Raw genomic sequence first — 11,360 nt, 5'->3', positions numbered from 1 at the left:
ACGCGATGTACAAGCCAGGAGCCGGCGGCAGCAGCGAAGCGAGGAGCTGACACAGGTCGCACATTTTGTCCCTCTTTCAGTTCTTCAAAAGTTGGGAGGTATGTGTGAGTGGGATGTTGTGTGGTATATGTCAAATGTATGGGTGACATACTGTCTGAGTGACACATATGTAGTGGCATAGATAGATAGATAGATAGATAGATAGATAGATAGATAGATAGATAGATAGATAGATATCAAAAACGGCAGCACTCCATTGGTTCCAAAAACCAATTGGGACTGAAACATTACCACATGGAATAAAGACACTTGTTATGGGGCCCAGTGGAGTGCTGCCATTGCGTGCCGCAGCCACCACGGCCTCCCAGACACTGTTCCGAGAGGTGGACTGTTTTCCCTCCCTGTAGATCTCACATTTTATAAGAGACTGCAGGTTCTCTATGGGGTTCAGATCAGGTGAACAAGGGGGCCATGTCATTATTTTTTCTTCTTTTAGACCTTTCCTGGCCAGCCACGCTGTGGAGTATTTGGATGCATGTGATGGAGCATTGTCTTGCATGAAAACCATATATTTCTTGAATGATACCTTCTTCCTGTACCACTGCTTGAAGAAGGTGTCTTCCAGAAACTGGCAGTAGGTCTGGGAGTTGAGCTTCACTCCATCCTCAACCCACAAGTTCATCTTTGATGATACCAGCCTATACCAGTACCCCACCTCCACCTTGCTGGCGTCTGAGTTGGAGTGGAGCTCTCTGCGCTTACTGATCCAGCCTCGGGCCCATCCATCTGGCCCATCAAGAGTCACTCTCATTTCATCAGTCCATAAAACCTTAGAAAAATCAGTCTGAAGATTTTTCTTGGCCCAGTCTTGACGTTTTATCTCATGTTTCTTGTTCAAAGGTGGTCGTTTTTCAGCCTTCCTTACCTTGGCCATGTCCCTGAGTATCGCACACCTTGTGCTTTTTGATACTGCAGTAACGTTGCAGCTCTGAAATCTGGCAAATCTGGCAAACTGGTGGCAAATGGCATCTTGGCAGCTTCACGCTTGATTTTCTTCAATTCATGGGCAGTTATTTTGCGCCTTTTTTTAGCAACACGCTTCTTGCGACTCTCTTGGCTATCAAGCCTAGTAGTTGGCTTTCAAGCTTATACAGCTTGGAGTAGGACAACATTAATAAAAAGGATGATGTGATCAAAATACTCATTTGCCTAATAATTCTGCACACAGTGTATTTAGTCTGTAGACCATATTAGTTCATCTATATGTGCTAATAATAGTAATAATGCAGTTTCCATCTCTGTTCTTTATGTGCCCTTGTGCTGTGTCAGAGGCTGCTGCTGCACCTCTTTGTACTTGTGAATAAGCTTGCACCTCCTCACATTGGGATGTGCTATCTGAATGTATTTTTGTAATAGATTTTTATTAGAAGAATGATCGACAAATAGATGATGATTGATAGATGATAGATAGATAGCTAAGAGATAGATAGATAGATAGATAGATAGATAGATAGATAGATAGATAGGAGATAGATGGATAGATAGATAGATAGATAGATAGATAGATAGATAGATAGCTAGATAGATAGATAGATAGATAGATAGATAGATATGAGATAGATAGATAGATATGAGATAGATAGATAGATAGATAGATAGATAGATAGATAGATAGATAGATAGATGATAGATAATAGATAGATGATAGATGATAGATAGATAGATAGATAGATAGATAGATAGATAGATAATAGATAGATGATAGATAGATAGATAGATAGATAGATAGATAGATAGATAGATAGATAGATAGATAGTAAAGCACACACCCTAAATGAAATAAAGACCCTTTTTCTAATTGTCTCCTATGTTCCACAAAAGAAGAATCCCCCCTGAAGATCCCCATGAATGCTCGTAGATTACCACGGAGGTTTAATCACCCATAAGAAATTACTAGGCTCTCTGTTCGCAAGGCATGACATTTCAATTGCGCAGCCAATAAAGGAATTACATGAAGAGGACTGAAATGATTTACTGTATGGAGAGCGGTGAGACCAGGGTTACCATGGAGAACTGCGTTTTCATGGGAAAAAAAAGGTCAAGTGAGGGTGACCTATCAGTGGCCAACCTTTAGTTGCAGCATCAAAATATCATATTTTGCTGGAATAATTCTCTGCCGCTATGTGATGCACATAACAAGTAAAGCATTAACATGGGTTATAATAAGGCCCAGTGCATCGATCCAGGATAATCTCAGACACAGGCCGGATATTTCTCCATTCTAGTGAAATTCCTAGATATCCGTGCAGCAGCCAATTGGCCTACAGACATATAAATAAAACAAAGCGTTTTAATGGATTCTATTTATTTAATCCCTTCCTATTCAGCGCCGCGCCAGTATCTGATGCTGCATGTATAGGGGCAATAAAGAGGGCTGAAGGATGCCAGTTAGGCCCGAACAGTGCCAGCCGAGGGATGCCTGCATCTATTCATCAGATCAATTAAAAGGTACGCGTCCATCCAGGAAAACGGTGCTGGTGCAGGGAGCGCCTCCTGTGTGCTAATAAACGTCTGCCGAATTACATATGCTGTAAGAAAAAGCAAACCCTTTGGGCGATGCATCTGGATCTGAAAGAGGCAATCATGAAATATTTAAGATAAAAATGCGGTAACACATGCTAGCTGTCATGTGCACGCTCGCTGAATGTTATGACAAGGTTTTTCTAAAACATTCATAGGCAGAGGGTTTTTATGAAAATATTCATTAATTCCGAGAGACGCTCCCATCCAACAAACAACAACCTGCGTCTCGATTGAGTCTTTTTTTTTTTTTCGGATGCCCGCGAAAATGAGCGCACTAAAAAGGAACGGGTGAAATATTCGGCAATCACATGTAAATTATACATTATAAGGCGCGCCCTATCTGGATGTTGTCATATTCTACACGAAATTTAGCGCATAAATCAACCGATGTCGCCACAAGGCATGAAATATGACACGGGAGAAGGCTTGTAGATATTATCCTACTTAATAATTCACCAAGTATTTGCTTTATGCAAATGAACCTTCTACTAATAAAAAAAATTACACGCCGGCGACTCTGCGAGGGTTAATTTTTTTTAAATTTTTTTTTCAATGTACACATTGCAAGGTCTGAATTATTTATTGCGTTTTATATCTTTATAAACACCAGCATATCATCAGATTAGCTCCTGACAATGAAAACGTTATTGATTTTCATAATAATTTCAGAATATTGCCAGGCAGCGATGTGAAATATGTTGGGTTTTTTTTACATTTGAGACCTTGAAAACAACGGAAGATGTGGAATATGTATATTTACTTGTTATTGTGTATGGGAAAAAAAATCAAGTATGTGTCTTAATAGATTTATGCGGGTTTTGATTGTATTCTTGTGCAGTTAGAGGGCATAACCCCTAGGGCTGTGGATGTGTAGTATTAAATGGCGTGAATATCCAATATATATTTATGGATGAATAAAATGTAGATGTAGAGATGAGCTCCTTATGACAAATCTTCAGGCTTTGTGTACTATGGCTCTTTTATTACAGGACTGGGATAGGAGACTGATGTCTTCAGCGAATCTGACACATAATTAAATGGTAATATGAATACATAAATGATGGAGCAATTATGTAGAGTAATCATATTATTAACCAAATCATTCAGAATTTACTAATATGTATAACAATTTAGGTTTTTGTATTAAAGGGAGTCTGTCAGGTCTCCCAAACTGATAATAGGGCAACATAGAAGCCTATAATAGGGGCAGAAATATACCTAAGTGGCCACAAACTGATGAAGCATCTTCATGTAGCTATGCAAATCATCCGGCAACTGCACTGGGGGAGGAGTCTGATTTAGGAGATTTGCCTAGAGACAGCTGTGACACAGGTCGAGACTCGAAAATGTCGCTCACCACTACAAGGGCATTAAGGGCTGCGATTCCAGATGACAGCTGAAACACGTGCTGGTATCTGTAGGTAAATCGGAAAAGGCAGGTATGTCCTCGATACACTTGCAAATTGATTTGCAAATCCTTAAAAAAAATTTTTTTCACTGTATCGCTTCATCGGTTTGTGTATACAAAGGTATCTTTCTGCTGCTTCTATTAAAGTCCCCTATATTGCACTTTGATTGGTTTTGGAAGTATTTTGGACCTGACAGACTCGCTTTAAATAGATGCACTGTAAGGCCATGAGCACATGGGAGTTTGCCAATGCCAAATCGGTGGCTGATAACCTTCTACAATACAATTATAGTGGAAGAGATTTAGGCTAGGACCACACGGCGACTTTGGCTAGGACTCCTGTACCCTGAACAGATTGTTGTCTCGCCTTGCGACTCCTTCAGGCCTGGTTCATATCTGTGTTTGGTATTCCATTCGGGCAGTCCACTTGGCGACCCCTTGAACGGAATACCGAATGCATTAAAAATCGGTTAGCTAAGAAACCGTACAAACCTCATAGACTATAATGGGGTCCGTGTGTTTCCCGTGCTGCATCCACACAGATTCTACAGAGAGAAAAGTGCTGCTTGGAGTACTTTTCTCACCACATGATTTGTGCGGACACCGTGTGGAAAACACATGGATCCCATTATAGTCTATGTGGTCCATGTGGTTTATTAGCTAACCGCTTTTTAATGATTTTGGTATTCCGTTCAGGGGTCCCTAATCATAATAACCTGTAGAATGAAATAAACGCAATGGTGCAGATTTATAAAGACTGGTATTAGCACCGGAGCCACTGGAGGGTGCACCATCTCATAAATGAAGTGCACCATCTGTCGGGTGTGTGCCTGGAGGGAAATATATGCTATGCTCCCTATACAAACTGACCTTGTATCTACATATAATCTGAAAATAATAAATAAAATTGAGAATGTGGAGACAGTTATAAGAAACATACATGCTAAGGTGCACTACAGACTAGCTGAAAAGTTTCCTATCATGTACAGGAGTCCAAATTTTCTATGATCTTGGCTATAGTGAAATAATGGGCGCTCCTCGGGGGAGGTCTTCAATAACTTTGATGTAGTCTATAATATCTGCTCCTCTGACACCACAACAGCTCCTGACGCAATCAATTATTGAAGGTTTACAGTAGTATTCTGCTAGAATCAATTAATTGTATTAAACATACAACAATAGTTGAATGATATTATTGTATCCAAGTTTTAGCTTATTTCCGTCCCCTGAGGCGACACTGTCTGAGAACACATTTACACATAATCTATAGTCTCGTCTCCCAATTAAAAACTTCCCGATATATTTTATGTTTGGAGGAAGCTAGCACTCATTACGAGCATTCATTCATCATACTTATGTGCATAGTCCTGTTTAATTTGTTAGTTTGACGAATCGTCTTTCAAAGTGTGTAAATATGCATAACTGACTAAATGTTAATCATGCGGTGAAGAGAGGTGAACTAAATGTCTAATTAAAAAAATGAGGTGTCTCAAAAGATGGGCACCAGAGGAAAAAAATTCATTTAAAATTCACTCATAAAAATGCTAGATAAACACATTAGTATTTGCACTTCTGAATTATTAGTTCTCCCGCGAGTGCAAAGCTGATGCATATATTAGCACTGCCCTCCCAAATAGCCTTTCCCATTTTTCTACATGCACATGCATTTTATTATAGATTAGTAAATGAACCTAGTTCAATGCTCCAATGCTGGTTATTAGCACATATTGTGATGGCAAGGCACGAAACTATAGACGATCATTATCCATAGGTGGCTTTGACTCTTGACCAGAAAAACCAATATGGATAAAACTTCAAAAGCACAAAAACTAGAATCTGATGTGAATAATAATAGTAAATGAATAATATTTGAATATATTCTTGTATTTTTTTTCATTTACAGGGGTAGAGCCTTCTTAGGATATACCACAATGTCATGATCTGACGCTCTTTCGACAGGTTCTCCGGTCCTGTCTGACTCTGTGCAGGGAACTGCATTTATGTGAATCGGGCTCTATTACATTTTCCTACACAGAGGGAGTAAAAACATGTAGGAAAAAACTGTACAGGAACCAAAGGGCTGAACTAACACTGCTGCCCATTAATCCTGAGTATCTTTGGGGATGATGGCTGTCAGCCCCCTAATCGGTTAGAATTGAAGGAATAGGCAACTAGTACCTAATACCTTCAGTCCTATAACATCAGTTACTGAATAGCCAAGGATTGAAGGCCAAAATAAGTTGTTTTTTTACTCAATCTATGAAACTAACTTGATTGATAATTAAATATATTTCAATTCTGTTATGGTCAACCTCCAAGCTGCCAAAAATCTCCTTGGTACCCGTCATACTCAGGTCTTTAGTATATTCAGAGTATATTTATGAACTGCAGTGTCATAAAGAAGAACAAACCTACTGATCCTTCTCAATGTTTAGTCAGTGTAAATTTAGACAGGTCTTAGGGCTAGTTCATATGTAAAAGACGCCTGGCTTATTTTGGTCCCGAAAAAAAACGCTTCCTGATTAAGATGCGTTTTTTTGACCTTGAGGCATTTTGGGGGGCATGAATAATATTTTCAGAAGACGCCAAGCGGTTTTCCCCTCCCCTAAAGTGAATGGACTGTAAAAAAAATGCTAGGCATTTTCGGTCACTTTTTTTGCAAAAAAAAACCACTAGGTGTTTTTCACCTCTCATTCACTTCTATTGCTTTCCTCCGGAGGAATTCACCTGAAGAAAGGTCATGTCACTTCTTTTTTTCTGCTAGCAGCAAAAAACTGCTAGCAGAAAAAAAAGCTATTGGTCTCCATAGTTCACCATTGTATGGAGGCAGATTTTGAGGCGAAAAATGCAAAATCTGCCTCATTGCCCTCCGTGTGAACTAGCCCTTAAATAGTTTTATACTGAGTCAGGTTCACAATGGATTTTCTAAAATTACAGGTAATACAAAAAGATTTGGGTTTGCCACTCATGAAACACTATTATATTCTGGTGTCCCTTTAGACCCCAGATCATAATAAGCAGAAGCTTAGGGGAGGTGCATAAACATAACAAACAGTCTTATTCACCTCTCCTGGTCTCCGTTGCATCCTCTTAGGGTCTCCTCCAACCTCCTGAATGACATTAGTGGCTCCTGGGGAACGTGGGATGCACCAACTTAATGAAGCTTTTCTCTAATCATTATGATGTTGACCGATATCAATGTGACTATGATAAAGACCAGGAGAGGTAAGTAGGAATGTTTGTTATGTTTACTCATCTCCACTTGGCCTTTGTGCAGACTCCCACAGTGTAAAAATAGCAGTTCTGGGCCGAAACTGCTGGATGAACCTTGCAAATATTTGCAAGGTTTGCTTAATGCTGATCTTAAACTTTGTGAGATTTATCACAGTTACTAATGCTGGATGATAATCTGGTGTATGTCTATAATGTACTGTATAGTCTAAACCTCTTGTTAACTGTGGTGAAGAAGTATGTAAAACATGTAATAAATGTAGTGCACAGAATGGAGCAAATAAAGTCAGAATTCTGGTGCATTTTGCTTAGTTAATCTGAATCTGCATCAATTTACTAAACAATTTACTATGAGAGGAAAATGTATTAATAAAGGATTTTCATTAGACAAAATGTTCCATATTAATACTAATGTCAAAATTTTTCTATTTGAGTAAATATCTACATTGTTGAAAGCTTAGGCTCAACAAAAGCTTCTTGTAGGGCAACAATTGTACATTCAACTTTCATGAGTAGTGATGGGCAAACTTCACAAGATTTGTTTCATGATTCGCCTGAAAGCTTAGTTAGAAGTGCTATTATACTCTGGGGTATCTTTAGGCCTAGAAGAGGTGGGGAAGAATTAAAAAAACACTCTTTGGATATGTTCACATGGCGGTAATTGGAGAGGAATTCCTCTTCATTTTCCGCTGATGGCAGTTTCGCCGCAGTCTAGTTGCGATGGGATGCCATTACAGTGCACCAGTATTCCATCATGGCATCCCGCTCCTGATTAGACCCAGATGAATGGGCCTAATCAGGAAGGAGCCTCAAGCCATGGACCCCGCAGCTGAATCAGAGACAAGATCAAGCAGGACGCTTCTTTTTTCCGTGTCCTGCTGAAAACAATGGGAGGTAGATTTCAGGAAGAATCTGCTCCGGATTGGGGGGCGAAATCCACCCCCAAATCCATGGCAAATTCCTCTGTGTGAACACACCCATACTTTCCTTTCCTGGGCTCCGCAATGGCATCCAGCCTTCTCTCCCAGGTGTCCCCTGCATCTTCCGCCCTTCTCTATGATGTCAGTGGCCCAAAGTCACCAACGAGGTTTGTGAATGCCAGGGATTCCCAAACAAATAAAAGACTAGACACTGTGGTGAAGCTCAAGAAAGGTGTTTGGTTTGGTTTTTTCACATCTCCTCTGGGCCTCTGAGTATTATACTCTGGGGTCCTCTGCATAAGGGATAGATGGCTACTCATTCAGGGTCCAACAGCCTAGACACCCAATGATCATGAGAATGGGGGTCAATGTGAATTTAGTGGTACTGCCTTTGCACCAACATATGCATTGCTCTTTACTTCAATAGGACTGATCAAGCCTGCACTTGGCTACCTTTGTCAGTCCATAAAAGATAATGGAGCAGCGATCATGCACATATACCACCATACCATTCACACAAGGGACTTTTGATTGTTCTGTGTATAGGATATAAGTGCTTTTCATGTAGTTAGGAAGATTTGATTATGTTATGCTATGGGAGGACATAGTGTTTATACCATTTAATGATAACATACAATAACAATCTCTCAAAAAGTTTCAAGACCAATGTCTTCCTTACAAAGGTCTATTCAAGTATCTCCACCTAAACTGGACTAGAGTATGTAACACACAGCAGGTGCTAAGCACTAAGGGTCATGCAAGACCATGGTTAGGTACAGACTGAGATTGAGGCCAACTGTGTATGTTTGTAGTTAATAGACAAGCCAGTGATCAGGACAGGTAGCAAAGGCACTTAATGAGGATCCAGACGGACCTACAGCATATAGTCAGAGATGGATGAAGCTTCATAGCCAGGAAACAGTCGGAGTCAGTAGTGAGAATTTAAGACAGATCAAGGCAGACAAGGATGAGATCAGATGCATAAGTCTGGATCAAATAAACAGTAAAACAATTAGGCACGGTGAAAAATATAGACAAGCTAGCAACCTTTGCTCAGGCAAGATGTGACTAGTGAATCTGACCTTTATTCAGACAGGGATTGGCTGCGGAAGGATTTGGGGGTCTGTACTGGTTCTTTAAGGTTCTCAAAAGAAGTGGATGACCACCCATTTAGCAGACCCAACAGCAACAGAAGGAAGTACATGTGCAAGGGAGTACAGAAGAACAGGAACAGTACAAGGTAACATGGAAGCTGTGCCTGCTGGGAGAGGAGAGGTAGTACACTGGTGAGAACAGAGCACTGGCATTACAAAGTACAAGACTCGAAACGATCTCTATTTCATGTGTCTATTATGGTTAGACCATAACAACACGGTATGTATTTACATGGTAGTAGTTCGTAGGGCTCTATCGGCTGAGCATGGTAGGATCCTTTTATGTTACGTACTTCATGAAGTTAACAACATTACAACTTGAGAGAATTGGGAGTTTTCTACAGGACATTGCAGGTGGAAAACCCCTTAAAAATTTTTGAAGAACATTTTTTAACAATGAAAAGAATATTTTTGAAGTTTGGCGATAGACTACATTACTACTACTACTACATGTTGGTATCTTCATATTCTGTATCCATGGCCCCATCGCTTTGTGTAAATAATGTGTTAATCTAGTTGTAGATTAGATTTTGTTTGAGTCTATTTTATGTCTGTAAGGCTAGATATAAAGCCACAGCTGTGATTTACCTGTAACGTGCTGACTGTACCAAAGCTTGCTGCATACCTCCATCACGTTTCCTTGGAGTAGTCGTTCACTTGAGGATAGCATCCAAGAGAATTATATATTCAAAGGAGCTATTGAAGGCTTGTCAATGGGAGCCTGGGATGACTGAAGGCATCGCTGTACTCAGTGGGGACCAAGTTTATAGCAGCACAAATATAACTTGCATTTTGGAACCCTGCCGTTCTTAAAATCACTGTGCACAGTCCTTTAGACCTATAGATTCAAAGAAGAATGTCGGATTGACACAGGCAGCCACTCTTTGTTCACCCTCTGCGCCTTAGATATACTTATATATTTTTAATAAAAGGTCACTTGGATGAACCATGTTCATGGCCAAAAAAAAAAAAAAAAAAAAATACAATCTTTGCAGTACATTTAATGTGAGTCAGTACAGAATTGTCTGAAAAGAAAAGCACTCAGGGCCTTGCTACAGGTAGGGGTCCTGCAAACAAACCAAAAAAGCATCTACTGGAAGTGGCAAAATATTTTATAATTCATGGCATATAACATAATCATATGTAATATATGTATAGATAAGGAACATTTTTTTTATTTTTAAGGAAGATGTTACATTACTAAAAAAGGGTTAAAAAAAATAGGAACAACATCTGCAAGGAGTTTGTATGTTCTCCCCGTGTTTGTGTGGATTTCCACCCATTCTATAAAGACATACTTAAATGGAAAAAAAAATGTACATTGTGATCCCTATATGGGGCTCAGAATCTACACAAAAAAAAAACAAAAAACGAACAAGGGTTAAAAAAATAAAATAAAGGATATGATATTGGGGATGATAGCTATAGGCAGGATGTCAGGATAGGGTATGGTCAGACCAACAATTGTATATATAGATGTCTGAATCAACTCTGTATATGGCAGCTCTGTAAATTAACCCATGCTCCCAGGATGTAAATATGGAATCTTACCCTTCGTTCACATCTATGTTCGGTATTCTGTCGCATGGCGACCCCCTGAACTGACTACCGAACGCATTTGCAAGCATTATGCAGTGAAAGCACATGGATCCCAATAGACTATAATGAAGTCCGTGTGCTTGCCGTGAGTCATGTGGACAGGAAATTAGATTGTGAAGTACTTTCCTCTCCACATGTTCTGTGCAGAAATCTCGCGGCAAGCACACGGACCCAATTATAGTCTATGGGAATCCATGTGCTTTCACTGCACACTGCTTGCCATTGCGTTCGGTAGTCCATTTTGGGGGTCCCCATGTGGACTCCCCTGAACGGATTACTGACGCAGATGTGCAAGAGGCCTTTAGTACTATGTAGGAATGGCTCTAAGGAACGGAATTTTACTATTGTGTCTAATATGTCTACATGTGAACTGTTATTTAAGGGTGCGTTCACACAATGTAAAATGGAGCGTGATCTGGCACGTATACGGCGTGTCAGAGTTTGTGCACTCAAAAAGATCCCATT

This window comes from Leptodactylus fuscus, chromosome 4 (genome assembly GCF_031893055.1).
Source record: "Leptodactylus fuscus isolate aLepFus1 chromosome 4, aLepFus1.hap2, whole genome shotgun sequence".
Lineage (NCBI taxonomy): Eukaryota > Metazoa > Chordata > Amphibia > Anura > Leptodactylidae > Leptodactylus > Leptodactylus fuscus.
This window is presented reverse-complemented; position numbering follows the sequence as displayed.